This window comes from Arvicola amphibius, chromosome 2 (assembly GCF_903992535.2).
Source record: "Arvicola amphibius chromosome 2, mArvAmp1.2, whole genome shotgun sequence".
NCBI lineage: Eukaryota > Metazoa > Chordata > Mammalia > Rodentia > Cricetidae > Arvicola > Arvicola amphibius.
In genome coordinates this window covers 167,276,167-167,293,158 of record NC_052048.2, presented here as the reverse complement: position 1 = coordinate 167,293,158, position 16,992 = coordinate 167,276,167, and the positions used below count along the sequence as shown (strand labels likewise).

Here is a 16,992-nt window from a genome sequence, read left to right as displayed (position 1 = left end):
CTAAAACAAACACTTCATTGATTTTATGTCGCCATCTCTCAGACAAGAAAACAATGAGAACATAACAATGCACATAGTCTTAGAAATCAGTCTTCTAAGCAGAAGGATCAGAAATAAAGCCAGGAAACTCGTTTATTTTGAATCAATCCATTTTGATGTCTTTTTCTTTCATAATTAGAATGATAATTTAAAATCACTTGTATGAATTGATTATAAATAAGTTTTATACTGTTCTTCTCAGAATCTAGTAACTTAAATACAGCAATAATTTTTATGCTGCTGTTGTGCACATAGTGTGTTTATATACATATTAATTTGCTGTGGTTCCTGAAATAATTATCACAGTTCTGATGACTGAATCTAGAAGACATTTCTCATCTCATAGCTCAACATCCAGATGTGTGAATTTACCTTACATAGCTTGAGAGTGCAATAGATAAGATTCTTCTATTCATTTTATGGGAGAGTCATCTCATTTCTTTTCCCTTTTACTTTTTAATAGTGAAATCTTTATTTTCTCCATATTATGACTGTAATGCATCTAAGATGTCCTTAGGTGGTGCTTGACTACTCAGCTCAAGATCCTTGGCATGAGTAATGCCTGAAGATAGAAGCTAATACCTTTACAATAGGAAACCACAGATAGGAAGGTCATGAGTTCAAGTCCAGTGTTCAGTGAATAAGTGTTAATAACATGACTGGCCAAGGATACATGAAAGTTAGTCTAAAACCAATCAACCAACCAACCAAACATTCAAACAAACAAACAAAAAACTCAAATCAGATGATTTTCAAAGCCCTTCTATTCACATAAATCACCATTGGCAGCTTGTGCTGACAAAGATTTGCTGTCCTTTAAAAAGAGTGCTTTTCTTTCTGCCTACCACAGTGCATATCCTTATCAAATCCAGTTATGAGATTTTATTAAAATGAGATTTTTAATAAGTTCATTAAAATTAACACTCAAATTTGTGTCTATATAGGCTTAAATGACTTTGTATCTGTTTGTGAGTATGAGTGTTTGTTTTTCAGACTCAGTTTCTATTTTTGTGTGTCTGTAAAAAGAATACTAATTGGAAATATTCCAAGTATTGGTGATGTAGCTAAATTATAAATTCCATCAAGAAGGTTTAGGATAAATCTCTGATTTACTAAAATTTTACCTATTGAAATAAAAGTTAACTATATAAATTAATTCTTAGACTAAACAAAGGTGGAAAGTGAGCTAAAGAAGAAAAAGATAAAAGAAAATCAGATGAAATGGAGGCCATTGTCTTGTGATGATTGTGCCTGATGACATTTGAACAGAGTACAGGGAAAAGGGAATTAAGTAAATGGGTGAAATTTTTCTGTAATATTTTTAGAATTTCTGTTTTACAGGAATGATTAACATATAATTATTTACCAATGAGAACCAGACTATTGTGATATTGTAGAACTCTAAAGAGAAAGAAAATATCTTGAAGTAAACTCTAAGAAAAATATAAATAAATAGCAACTGGATTAACAGAACAGCATAACACACTAAAGTCTATAATTCTGCCTGATTCCAAACCAGTTTTAAAGATATTGTTGCCCACAGAAATATTTTATTAAAGTTTTAAAAGAAAAGCTCTTAGTGCAGCAAGTTGTCAGAAATTGCAATTGCCAATCTCAGTAGCACTGAGAAAAGGAACATAGAGAAGGAAATAAATTAGAAAATAAAGGGACAAAGGCATGAAGGAGGAAGGAAAAGAGAAACTGAGGAGAAGGGAGAGAGAGAGAGTCCACTCAAGAGATGGAACCCCCTAAATGACAATGCTTAAGCAACCAAAAACCTGAGACTAGCTAGTCCATGTACATAGGATAAAACCAAATAATCAAATAATACTGGTCTAAAACAAATGAGAAGAAATGTCATGATATTAGTGCCTGATTCAGCCATCATCAAAGACGCTTCTTTCTGCAGTAGGCAGGAACTAATACAGAGACCCACAGTCAGACTTAAAACAGAGACTGAGCCCTAAATGGCCTGTCTTGATCAAAACCTTTTGCCAGAGCTCAGGGAACCCCATGGAAGAGGAGGCAGAAATAGTGTAGAGCCAGAAGTGATGTAGAACACAACAAAAACAGACCATCTAAATTAACATGAACAAAATTCACATGAACACACAGAAATTGAGCCGCTTGCACAGGGCCTGCATGGCTTTCATCAGGTCCTCTGTGTGTATATTATGTCTTCCAGGTTGTTGTTTTTATGAAATTCCTGAGTGTGTGAATGAGTGACTGTCTCATTCCTCTGCCTTCTCTTGGAGGCTTTTCCTTCTGTTGGTTTCTCTTGTCCAACTTTGATGTGATAGTTTTGCTTTATCTTAGTATATTTTATTTTGTTCAAGTTTTCAAACATGAATAAACAAAAACATACTCACTAGGGTAAAGGTTAACAAATGAACTGTCCTTTATTTCTACTGGGAGAGGCAAAATTAGTTTTCTCCAAAGGAGTGATACTGGGTATATCAAACACGACAGGACAGACCTCATGTGCACTAGTAATTGACCAACTACAATGGACTGCATAGATTTGTTTGTTTGTTGGGTTTTTAGTTTTGTTTCATTTAGTGTGTGTGTGTGTGTGTGTGTGTGTGTGTGTGTGTCTTTGTTTTCTTATTTTAGGGGGTTTGTTATTATACTGAGTTTTTTTGAGAAAGAACTTATAGTTGGGTGGGTAGAGAGGGGGAAGAATCTGGAAAGACTTGGTAGAGGAAGAATATGATCAGAATATATTTAAATTTAAAAACTGTTTTAAATAATGAAAATATGATTAAAATAAAATAAAGGAAGTGAGAAAAGGACAGACAGAAAGGAAGAAAGGAAGAAAGAAATAAGGAAAGGAAAAAAAGGAAAGAAGGAAGGAAGAAGTCTATGATTCCATGTATGCTGGCATGAAGATTAAAAACATATAATCAACTAGCAGACACAAGACAGGAAGAGGACCTCTAGGTAAAGGAGCTCAAAAAAGTATATGTATGATGAAATATATTTACTTTCTGTTTATTATATGTGTGCGTGTGTTTCTGAGTTTGTGTTTACCATGCTTGTGGGGGGGGGAGGGGGGTGTGGATGTTCTGGAAATTAAACCCAGGCTTAATGTTTTCAATGCAAGTACTTTATTCAACTATGTCCAAACCCACACTTTTTATTTATTATACAAGATTTAAACTTTTAAGTTCAAAACTTACATATTAAAATATATTTAACAGGATTTCATTTTGAGGTACTGTTTACTTGTAGACCATTACATGAGCTATCTTAATTCATCAGTCACTTAAAATGTAATTATATTCTTAGAAAATATTGTTCCCCAAGATCATTTCATTTGGTATAAAATTGAACTAAAATTAGAATTTGGGATTAATTCTTACACGTTAATTACATACATATTTAAACACTTGACATAAGAAAATATTTAAATCACTTATCCCAGTATGTTCAATCATCCTTCTATCAAGGAAACCTGTGAAAATGAAATTAAATTGTTCTAAGATTGAAACACAGTCAACTAAATTTGAGGTATAGGCATTTATGCTCCATTTTTCATTCATAATTCATATTTTGAAGTAGTTATCTGTTACTACAACAGTATTTACAGAGCAAAGACCATTTGGAAGGGTATGTACAAGCCACCATGGTCCACTTTTACCAACCCTTTGTGATAACCTTATTCACAGGGCTTCGTTTCACACCAAGGGGAATTTCAGGGTGATTGCACACCTGTTAATGAGTCACGCATTTTGAGACAAGTATGATCTGAACTTCACTGTCTGTAAATATCCAATAAGAATGCTAATGTGCGGTTTCCTAGAAGTGCAGCATGTATTTAAGCCAAATTTATTTCATCTTCTTGTTCCCATCACCAGCTTTGTTTGCTTGTTTCATTGACTAATGTTATATCCTTGGTGTAGGTTGAAAATGTGGATACAAATACATATACATATACATATACATACATACATACATAAGTACTTTGAAAAAAAGGCCTAAAAGTAGCAAGAATAAGTTCTCCTTTTGTCAAGGCCTGGGACAATTTAACCCATTTTTGGCAAGGTCAATGGGTAGTTTGCTATATAATTCTGGGCATGACGCAATGAGCATGTGTGCTACCTGCTCTCCTTGCTTTCTTCACACAAGTTATTGCTGGTTGCCTTTAGTTTCATGTTTTTAGAGCCATATATGAAATGGTTATTCTATTAGGAAAACTTTGCCCTGATGTTTCTCCTCTGGGTGAACCAGAGTGGATGTTGTTAAAAATATACAGTGGATCTAACTTAGCCTCTAAAAATCTTGAATGTTTAAGGTGTGACCATGAATTCAGGATTCTCAAGAACAGGATGTTGCCTTTCCAGTGCACCTTGTGCCTGGCCTGAAAGAGTCATGGAAGTTTATGACAATATTATAAATTTACATAATTATTCTGGAAAGAATAATTTTAACTACATGAGTTTAAGAGAAATGTTAATTGGTAGATATTAAGAGATAATGGAACAGTCTAGGAGCAGGGAATGAAGCAGAACCTTAGAAACCCACAATACCTTCATCTCTATAGCTATGCCAATACTGTAGGATGATGAAAGGAAGGGGCATGAGTCAAGAGATAAATGGTGCTAACTATTAAGAGTAAGCTTTTAAGTTATGTAGTTTATAGAAAGCTAGGAGAAAATTGGACATATCCCCTATAAGAGATAAAGTAGTATAGACTGAAAAAATGGGTTGATTCAGCCTTGGCTGATGAGTGGATTGCCAGAGTTTAGATTTGACCAGAAGTCAACATTAACCATTAGAAGCAAACTTTCACTTCGCATGATGCTGTAACCACAAATGCTGCCAACTGGGCACAATGTTCCACCTGTAGGTGTGCCTGGTTAGAAAACTCCCTTGTTCCTTGCTATACTGTTTCTGCTTCTAAAATCAAGGCTACAAATCAAGTAGGTAATGATTATCGGTGGGGAAGCTGAGGTAGAAAATGGGAAAGAGACAAGAGAACAAACTGGCAGTTATTGTAAGTGTTATTAGAAACTTAAGGAAACAAATATGATTGTGAAACTCTTATTGCAAACTATTGAAACTGTATAAATAAAAATGGCTCAGGCGTCCGGGCGGTGGTGGCGCACGCCTTTAATCCCAGCACTCGGGAGGCAGAGGCAGACGGATCTCTGTGAGTTCGAGGCCAGCCTGGTCTACAAGAGCTAGTTCCAGGACAGGCTCCAAAGCCACAGAGAAACTCTGTCTCGAAAAACCAAAAAAAAAAAAAAAAAAAAAAGGCTCAGGCTTTCCAGGGCCACTTCTTTGAAACAAACAGTCAGACTTTTCTTTGTTTTGCTGACTTCACACATCCATCCTAGGACATTGAACCTGTTAAGAGCAAGGTTCTCAGTATACATTACATTTCTTCATCTAATTGTAATCATGTTTTCATTCATGCCCCACCTCTTGATGTGTTAGATTTCCTTTCATTACAAATTACTACATGCTTTATTCTTTCAGACAAGAAACCTGTTTTTATTTTAAAACCATAGAAGTCAAAGTCAATGCCTGATCTTCTGGTCTACAATCCTGTTGTGGATTGCCTATTTTCCTTTCTGAATACTTCAAGATAGGATTTCTTTCCTTCCATTGGTAACTTTTTAGTTAACTACATCCTTTGTCTCATGAGTTTCTGTATCTTCAAAGCCAACCAAGGCCAACTGACTCTTTCCATGATCATAAATAAATCCTGGGATCTGACACTTCTATCTTCTTCCAAATATAAGGATTTTGAAGTTACAGTCCCATCAGATATCAAGAATAATTTATTAATGTCAGACTATCAAAATTCCACATTCTTTATTTTCCTTCTCCTTATCCATTTACCAAATCATATCAATGTATCTTGGCAGTCACGATAAGGACATTTTGGGGGACACCTTTGTCTAATAACTATAGGTGGCCTGCATGATTATTTACCTAATACAAAACAATACTTTTTTTTAATTTCAAGTCTCTGCCCTAAGACCGTCAGTTCCACTATTAAGTAGTCACCTTATTTGTCAAATAATGTACTCCTTATAGAGAAAGAAGGATTCCCCACGGTCATCTATGTGTCTTAAGTATTTATCAGAGTCAGCTATACTTTAAGTGTTGGACGTGAAGTATTAGTTCATCTACTTACCTCATAAATTCATGTTAGGTAATTTCTGAGTAAAGTCTTCAGATATTAAGAAAAGAAGTTAAAACAAGGAAACCATCTCTACAGCTGTCTTCATGTTTTAAAATTCTAGGTGTAAATATAAGTGTCAAACACATCTGCAACCATAGCAAATTCTTCTCTGAGAAATGCATACATTGAAAATCATTTTTATAATAATTAGTCATATTATTTAATATTTTATTTCATCCAATTTGTCTGTTTTCTTTATGATAATGGTTTTCTACATTTTGTATATCTACCTCTTTCCTGCTCCCCTATTGGTCACTATTGCAAGTTTTTCAAGAAAGGATAAAATCAACCTTCCAAAAAAGATGAAACCATGTATTATCTCAAGGAAAGCGCTTGTGGCTGAAGGAGAATGTTGGTACATTCGGTTTATGGACAACAAAGGAATGTCAAGGCCTGTTTCCTGTGTGCTGAAACTAAAAGTATGGGATGTAATCTGGAAAACATGAGTTCTTGACAACTTTCTGTGAAATGGGCTTTTTCAGGTTTTATGCTTTGCATAATTTTGACAGTGATGTTTGGTGAGAAGATGTTTGATGCTTATGCAGATAGGGATAAATAATTCACTAGATATGTTCAAGGGAAATCTCTAAGATGAAGTGTCCCTATTACCCAAGGATCTCAACACAGCTGTCACTAACATTCTTAGGCTACACTTTGAAATTTTCTGTTTATTTCATCCTTTCCTCATTTCTCCTTATTTACCATGTCACATTCAATATGCAAAAATGTACAAATATAAGTATTTCCATCCTCACATTACTCAAACTAGATAGCTAGCCCATGAATCAGTTATTAGCTCTGAGTACTAGAAACAATGATAAATTACTCTTAGCCTAAATTAACTGAACTCAATACTAAAATCATCTGACATATGACAGAATTTATATATTGACATATACGCGTTTTATATTGAGAGACCTTTTGCTAATTATCTTTCTTTAATTTTCCATTTCTTTAAATAAATACATTTTCCTGGGAAAAATAAAAATTCCAGTTCCTAAATAAATACATTTTTTTTCTGGTAAAAAATTTAGTCTTGATAACATGAGAAATCAAACAATATAGTCATAGGAAAGGAAAAGAATACACATGAATTCAAGTACCTGAGAATAATTCCTACTAACACAGCAAGGGCATTATTATAGATAAAAATAGTACATGTAGATGTTATAGAAATTATTGTATTGAATCATTAAAAGTATAGGTTCAACATTGTGTTATTTGATTTTAACATGAAAATTTTAGAGACATGAGAATAAATAATAACAATAATGAAGAAAGACAATGAATCTTAGGGACGTGTTTCCTTGTGTTAAAAGGGTCTATTTTGAGACATTCCTATTTAGGAGAATGAAAGCTTTATAAAATTTAGGTTAGCAAATTTAACTGGATTTTAACCCTTTAATATAATATTTTAGGTATTTTGCCATTAAAATTATCAAAATTTACTCTTCCATACCTACTATTATCCTTTACTATTTCTGCCATGAACGTCTGAAATAATTATTTTTATATGATTCATTTCCACATTGCTTTTTTTCTTTGTTTGTTTGTATAATAAATCTACCCATTTCAGGCAGTGAGTACTCCTTTCTTTTAAATTTATTAACAGAAAATAAAATAAGAGGCTTCTGGACAGCAAATGAAACAATTACCAGAGTGATGAAACACCTGACATAATTTTAATCTTATTTAAAATAATCTTACTTAAATATATATGAGACTGAGTATTAATATTTTCTTTGTTACTTTTCTGTGGCTGTGATATGACGAAGGCAACTTATAAAAGATCTAGTTTATTGAGGACTAACAGTTTCAGAGGGTAATTCCATGGTCATCATGACATCAAACAGGGCAGCAGGCCCTCAAGAGGACCAACAGAATCTGACCTCAGTTGGAAGGGCAAAGTCCACATTCAGCTGGCCTCAGTGAACCAGAGAATTTTCTGGCTGATTCAGAGGAAGGTTTAAGGGCAAAATGAGGAGGAAGAGGAGGAGTAGGCAGTTGAGCAGCCTTTTCCATCTGGGAAGGGGAGAAAGAAGGGTGATTGTCCCTGGGTCACTCCATGGAACTCTAAGGTTTAATCCCAAATATTTACTCTCGAGTTTTGTTTTTCAATAAAATGACTTTTAAAATAAGCTCAATATCAGGCAATCAATACACCATCTCTAACATCTCCTATTGCTTCTCCAAAAGTTCCATCAGCTCTTTGGGGGGCAGGGGGAGTATTTAAATATAGGACCCTACTGTATCCTGTATCATTCAAACCACCATAAATATTTAGGATATATAAATAACTTAAAAAAAACAAAACAAAAAACACCATAAAAATTTCAATGAATAAATGAGGAAATGTAATAAATCTACATTTCTCAAAGCAAGAAATAGAAATGTTGAATAAATACTCACCTGTTCAATCATTATACATCACAGCAGTGCAGATTAAAGCTGTCAGAATGGTTATTATCAAGAATACAAGTGATACTCTGTCTATCTCCATCCAATGCCAGATGAAGATTCTATGATGATATGTAAGATTTTCATCAGTATGGCTATAGGAAAGGGCCATTTCAGGCTCCCTCTCCTCAGCTGCCCAAGGAACTAGCTGTGGACATCTCCATGGATACCTTGGAATCCCTCTAGAGTGAAGTCTCTTGTTGAACCTAAAATGGCTCCCTTAATTAAGATAGCTTCTTCCCTGCTCTCCTATCCACCCTTCTTCTATCCCAACCATCCCATTCCCCCAGGGTCTCCCCATCCTCCCCTCCTCACTTTTCTCTCCACATCTCCCCATCACCCCTTACCACCACCCCACCCCCACCCCCAAGATCCCAGTTTTTGCCTGGCAATCTAGTCTACTTCCAATATCCAGGAGGATTACTATATGTTTTTCTTTGGGTTCACATTCTTATTTAGCTTCTTTAGGATCAGGAATTATAGGCTCATTGACCTTTATTTATGTCTAGAGTGTGTATATACCAAACTCATCTTTTTGGGTCTCACTCAGAATAGTGTTTTCTATTTCCATCCATTTGCATGCAAAGTTCAAGATGTCATTGTTTTTTACCACTGAGTAGTACTCTAATATTCCACACTTTCTTTATCCATTCTTCCATTAAAGGACATCTAGGTTGTTTCCATGTTTTGGCTATTACAAATAATGCTGCTATGAACATGACCCACATTGGAGTGCAGGACTGAGCTCCCAAGGCCCAAATGAGGAGCTGAAGGAGGGAGAACATGAACAAGGAAGTCAGGACAGCGAGGAGTGCGCCCACCCACAGAGACGGTGGGGCTGGTCTAATGGGAGCTCACCAAGGCAGGCTGGACTGAGACTGAAAAAGCATGGGATCAAACCGGACTCTCTGAACATGGCGGACAATGAGGGCTGACTGAGAAGCCAAGGACAATGGCACTGGGTTTTGATCCTATTGCATATACTGGCTTTAGGGGAGCCTAGTCTGTTTAGATGTGCACCTTCCTGGACCTGGATGGAGGGGGGAGGACCTTGGACTTCCTGCAGGGCAGAGAACCCTGAATGCTCCTTGGACAGGAGAGGGAGGGAGAAAGGAGTGGAGGGAAGGGCGGAAATGGGAGGTGGGGATGAGGTGGAAATTTTTAATAATAAATAAACAAATAAATGAAGAAAAAAGAATACAAGTGATAAAAATGCTGCAATGATGTGGATGAAATGGATCCCTTATTCATTGTTGCTCTCAATATAAACCTCTGCCACTATTGAAATCAATAAAGGTGATCAAAATAAGAACTGGTATGTGACCATCATATATTCCACTGTTTATATGTGAAGTGCTAAGTCAACAGAATACAGTGATATTTGCATATACATGTTGATAACGTTACTGTCTACAATTGTCAAGATATTTACATCTGACTAATTACCAATTCACAGACTGACAGATAAAGAATGTGTACAAATGCATAATGGAATTTGTTTAGATGTAAATCAAAGTAAAATCACAGCACTTTGAGGAAAATAGATGTAACTGGAAGCTATCAATAAGTGAAATAATCCCAACACAGGAAAACTTCAACTCTCCTAACATATCTTGCTTTTTGTTTCCTATACATAAACACTTGAGTTGTCTAGATTTAAGGTATGTAAAATTGAGAACTTTAAAAGCAAAACAAATTATGACTGTGACTTTTGATTTTGATTTTCTATTTGTTAGAATGTCATCTTTTCTTTTTCAAAATGATTTTCCTTTACTGTTGCATTTAATGCATATGTATGTTTTACCTGCATGTATATCTGTCCAGCATATTTGATCAGTGCCTGCAGAGCTCAGAAGTGGGTGTTGGATCCACTGAAACTGGAGTTACAGACCATCAAGGATGCTGGAAATTGAACAAGTGTTCCTAGGAGAGCAGGCAGTGTTCTTTTTATTTGTTTTTATTTTATTTTTGAAATAGGATTTCTCTGTATATCCTTTTTGTCCTAGAACTCACTCTGTAGGCCATGCTTGCCTTGAACTCACAGAGATCTGCCTGCCTCTGCCCCCTGAGTACTTGGGGATTGGGAGGAGGGAAGGAAGTGTAAATAATTGAATGGAAAAAAAATAATGCCTCCAGAAGTTCCTTTATTGTATAAGATTGTTTTGGCTATCCTGGGTTTTTTGTTTTTCCATATAAAGTTGATTATTGTTCTCTCAAGGTCTGTGAAGAATTTTTATGGACTTTTAATGGGGATTGCATTGAATCTATAGATTGCCTTTGGTAGTATTGCCATTTTTACTATGTTGATCCTCCCAATCCACAAGCAAGGGAGATCCTTCCATTTTCTGGTATCCTCATCAATTTCTTTCTTCAAAGACTTAAAGTTGTTGTCAAATAGATCTTTCACTTCCTTGGTTAGAGTTACCCCAAGATAATTTATGCTATTTGTGGCTATCGTAAAAGGTGATGCTTCTCTGATTTCCTACTCTTCTTCTTTATCCTTTGTGTATAGGAGGGCAACTGATTTTTTGGAGTTGATCTTGTATCCTGCAATGTTACTAAATGTATTTATCAGCTGTAGGAGTTCTTTGGTAGAGTTTTTTTGGGTGGCTTATGTACACTATCATATCATCTGCAAATAACGGAAGTTTAACTTCTTCCTTTCCAATTCGAATCCCCTTGATCTCCTTATGCTGTCTTATTGCTATTGCAAGAACTTCAAGCACTATATTGAAGAGATATGGAGAGAGTGGACAGCCTTGTCGTGTTCCTGATTTTAGTGGAATGGCTTTGAGTTTCTCTACATTTAATTTGATGTTAGCTGATGGCTTGCTGTAAATAGCTTTTATTATATTTAGGTATGAGCCTTGTATTCCTAACCTCTCCAAGACCTTTATCATAAAAGGGTGTTGAATTTTGTCAAATGCTTTTTCAGCATCTAATGAAATAATCATATGTTTTTTTTTTTCTTTCAGTTTATTTATATGATGGATTACCTTGATAGACTTGCGTATGTTGAACCAGCCCTGCATTTCTGGGATGAAGCCTACTTGACTGAGCTCCCAAGGCCCAAATAAGGAGCTGAAGGATGGAGAGCACGAGCAAGGAAGTCAGGACCGAGAGGAGTGCGCCCACACACTGAGACTGCGGGGCTGGTCTAATGGGAGCTGACCAAGGCCAGAGCCAACCTGGACTGAAAAAACATGGGATCAAACTGGATTCTCTGAACGTGTTGGACAATGAAGGCTGACTGAGAAGCCAAGAACAATGGCACTGGGTTTTGATCCTATTGCATGTACTGGCTTTTGGGGAGCTTAGTCTGTTTAGATGTGCACCTTCCTGGACCTAGATGGAGTGGGTTGGACCTTGGACTTCCTGCAGGGTAGGGAACCTTGACTGCTCCTAGGACTGGCAAGGGAGGGGGGGCGTTAAGGAAGGGGGAGGAAAATGGGAGGTGGGGAGGAGGTGGAAATTTTTAATAATATAAATAAAAAATAATAATAAAAAGAATTTTCAGCTAAACTCCAAAAAATGATTATTTACTAGAGACAAAGAGTCAAGAAAAAAATGTTCTCAATTATGTCCCAGCATTTGTTTTTCTGCTTGGTTTTTAATGTATAGATCTTAAGTTTCCACATTTCTCAACAACTACAGTTATTTTCATCACTCCTTTCTTCCATTAAAATTATCAATCATGGGTATAGAAAAATACTAGTTAGATTACCTTAGAGAAAGTGAGGGGAGGACACACACACATGCAAACACACACACACACACACACACACACACACACACACACACATGCTCTATCCCCATAAATAAGGCCTGGATCATACAAAGAGAAGCCAGAAAAGATTTGGCAGTAATAACATCATGCTGTGAAAGGGTATAACTTCTCACAGGCTATTTTGAACCTGGTATTCATGCAAAGATCTCAGTCGAACATTTACTAGTTTAGAATATTTTGAATTGAAGGATTGTTTGGAACGGAGCCTGAACATTCAAGCCAGAAAAGTTTTAAATCAACATCAAAATTGCTACTTAATAGCATTTTTGTCAGAGTCAATGCTTCTCAGCTAATGAAAAGTTTATTTGTGTTGTTAAATATTAGCAACTCTAAGATCACAGCCGTCTTCAAAGCGGTGGGAAACAACTGGCAAAGAATATAGATTTTGTGATTGTTTGGAAGTTTTCATTTTCCACTGGTGGTTTGTTTTTGTGCTTATTTTTTATTTAAAAATTGATAGTGTCATGTATTTCTAATAAAGACCCACAATCGGGCAAATTACAGTTATTGGAATGTCCCTGAAAGCAAACATTTTAAATAATTGACCACATAAATTTTTCCTCATTTGATTATCATTTGTTAAATCTGTAGTTCTTTGTGCAGTTGATTTCATAGAGTTCCATATCAATTAACATTTATTTTATACTTTTAAACTCTAGTACTTCAATTACTTATATTAAAACCAAATTTAAAGTGTGTGTGTGTGTACGCATACGCGAGTGTGCGTGTGCGCGCTTGCACACACACACACACACACACACACACACACACACACACACATGCAGACATGCACAGGCATCCATATTCAGACCAGGGCTTGTTGTAACAGCTACCCGCTTTGGCCTTTTGAAACAAGGTCTCTCAAAGGACCTGCGTTCATTAATCGTCTAGGCTGACTGGCCAGAAAGTTTCATTCATTTACTCTCTGCTCCTGCCTACAGCACTACAATACAGGAGACCAGCACTTTGTTATATTTTGAGGACTGGAGATCCAAATCGAAATCCTAATATTTGTTTTCCGGGTACTGTACAAAGCCCTCAACAGAGTGAGTACATTTTTCATACAAAAGAACTATTAACTTTATTCATGAGATATCCAATACTTATCTGATTGCTATATTAAAAACACTTTAACAAGACTTCTGGCCTCCTTAGATTCTATTGTGACTGGTTCTGCAGCTCTCCATGTGGTGTGTTCTGATAGAAGCTGCCACTTCATAAGCTTAAAGATGGTGCTTCCCATCATTGTGAAATGAGGTGAGCAGGAGGATCCAGTGGTGACCACATTTTCTGAAGATGTTACTGTGCTAGACAAAAATCCATTTCTCAAGACTCTCATAAGAGTGTTCCTTGAACAACAGAAATTAACTTAAATTTATAGGCAAACTCAGAAGGAATGATATTTAAGCTTGTAGCTCTCTGTCTGAAACCACATACTGAAATCATGATAGGAAGTTATGAGAAGAGATTGGTAAACATTGTATGTTCTTCACCTCACAATGATGTCATCAACAACATTGAAACTGAATATTAAAGTAGTTAAGGCAGAAAATTCGGAAGAAAACTTAATGAGGATCTTATGGAGTCAAGGAGTGCAAAGTGGAAATTCTGAACTGCTCAGGGAAGCGAAAAAGTTTCTGGCGCTGGATATCAATTATACATTATTTGATAATAGATCTTGTGCAGAGACTGGGGTAGAGTTATTGAAACCATATCTCCAAGAATTTCTAACACCTGCATATGAAGATTATGACATTGTTATTTGGTATGAAAGAAATATGAAGAGGATTTTAGCCAAATTGAAAGAACTGGGAGTGACAGTGAATGCCAATTATAAGGTTACTGTTATACTGGTCGGGGCTACTATAACCTTATACTTTCTAAGGAGAGAGGAGTCGCTGATGTGAAACTGTGAAGTCTCTTGGTGTCATTTGGGAAAAACTGAGTTCTACAACTCTGTGTGTGTGTGTGTGTGTGTGTGTGTGTGTGTGTGTGTGTCTGATGACATAGAAAAAAATTCTAATGAATCCATAGAATTGAATGAAGATAAGCAGGCTTTTCATGAAAGCTCATCTAAATTGAAATAAAGATAGAAAACTGGTAAAGCTTAATCAGTAACTCAGGGAGGTAGCCAAGCCCTATGACTTTTGCAGTTGAATCACAAGTACTGGGAAAGGCATCTCTCAAAGAAGCGAGGAGCGCAGATACCAGCTACACTCACAACTTAAGGTCCTTGAGACCCATGGGCTTTTGTTTCTGTGCAAGGCATTACCATGATTGTGCTGGACACTGAAGCCAGTGCCAGCTATGGTCTTCCAATGCTTTGTAAATTTAATTTTGTATTTTTCGAAGATCGTAACAAAGTACTTAAAGAAGTTCTCTTCCCTCTATACTAATTTACTCCTGAAGAAAATGCTACTTGACATTGATTATTGAGGTGTTTTCCCAACCCTCTAAAAATGGGGGAAAAACAGAAAAGGAAAGGTGTAGAAAAGTAAATCCTCTTGTGGCATCTTTTGACTTTGAAAACGGCTGTCTTGTGCCTTTGTCTTATGCTTTTGTCTCATCTGCGTGAGTCTAAGACCAAACCTATTTTGAAACTACCTAGTTTTCCCCCACTTAAAACCATCAAGACCCAAACCAGCTTTGAAGTAATAACCCAGTTTGTTATGTCTCTCTCTTCAGTCATCACATGAAGCCCAGTTGAAAACGGGTGTAAATAATAAGTATGTCATCTTAAAAACATACTTTGACAAAACCAAAGGTAAAGAAATTTATTTTGATTGATAATTTGAGGTTCTAGTCCATCATAATGAAGAAGCCACAGAATCAGGACTCTGAGGCAGCTGCTCACTGCCTGTGATGAATGCTCATTCTTAGCTCTCCTTTGCTTTTGACATAACCCAGCATCCCAGCCAAGGGAATAACACCACACACAGTGGGCAAATCTCAGATTGTTCCACCTCAATTAACCTAATTAAAATAGTGCTACACAGACATGCCCACAAAGCTATCTTTTGCCCTCTAGGTGACTATAGCTCACCACATTGACAATTGACACTATTACAGATGCTATAATCAGTACATAACCGATGCTGATTTTCTCAACTATTCTCCAAATATTTTTCCAGGAGCATTCAATAAGAGTGGGAAATTATACTCTGAATAAAAGATGATGGCAGAAATGGTGTAAAACTGAGGAAAAAATAAGATTGGTGTATTATTGACTCAATTTAGCACCATGTTTACTATATTGTTTTTGAAGACATTTTAATAGATTATTTAGTGAAGATATAATATCATTTTGCAGTCTAGCAAAAAGCTGAACAAAATTATATATATATAATTTGTGTGTGTGTGTGTGTTCAAGATCTGAGATAGATTTCTATGTGTAATTTAAAAAACCATGTCTTTGTTGATTTTAGACTGCTCTGTTCAAATTGGATTGTGAAATTGAGCACTGTTGATAGAATTAGAGTAGTAAAAGAAAAATATTTAACAGAGTGAAATTTTCAGCTGTGCATGATGGCACAGACGTGATTACAAGAGGAATATCTGGATGGTCAGCTTACTAAAACTCTCTATCAGAATCAAAATTATAAAACAAAATGGCATGGGGTTGTATCTCAGAGGTAGAGTAGTTGTCTTACATGTAAAGACCATGGTTTTAAGTTCAGGACTGACAAAAAACAACAATGAAGAAAATTTGTTCATTTATAAAGAACATTGCTATTAAACTGCTAATTAATACTATAGTTCTGTAGTTTTATTTTTCATAACTTAATTATTTTCAGTGATTTTTTTCTTAGTGTACAACAGAAAAGAAAAAAAAATAAAAATGCTTATAACTGAGGATTGGTAATTGACCTACATCTACATTTAAAATGTTGTCTGTTAGAATCTTCCCTGACTCTGCCTTTTAAAGTTTATGTTTTACAAAAAATGAAATCAGAATTTATTTTAATTGAAATTTTAAAAATACCTGAAATCAGTTTTCTACAGCAAATGTGTTCTGTAAAATGCAGAAAAGACCACACACCAATAAACACACATAAGACATGAATATGAATTTATATAAATGGAGATATAGATAGATAGATATAGATATAGAGATAGAGATAGAGATAGAGATAGAGATAGAGATAGATGATATAGATATAGACAGATGATATAGATATTGATAGATGATATAAATATAGATAGATATTCTGGAAACTGAAGTCCCATATAAATATGTCATAAAAATGGAAGGGTAAGCATCTGAAGAAATAAAGGTGACTAAGTAGGGGAAGAAGAGGATAAGGGCTGAGGGTGAATTTACTCAAACTATATTATATATTTGAATAAAATGTCATTCTGAAACCCAACATTTTGTCTAATGGATATATAATAGTTAAAAATAGCAAATCACTTTAAAACACCCTACATACATTTTGAAATTTTGAATGACAGATGTTTTTGGATTTTTGGCGTAATAAACATTACTCCAAGATTCATTCCAAGTTCATAATGAATA

At 35.5% G+C, this 16,992-nt stretch overlaps 1 pseudogene; it reads left to right on the top strand.

The window, feature by feature from the left end:
• Positions 1-13,705: 13,705 nt before the first annotated feature.
• Positions 13,706-14,704, top strand: LOC119807437 (annotated as a pseudogene).
• The last annotated feature ends 2,288 nt before the right edge of the window (positions 14,705-16,992 follow it).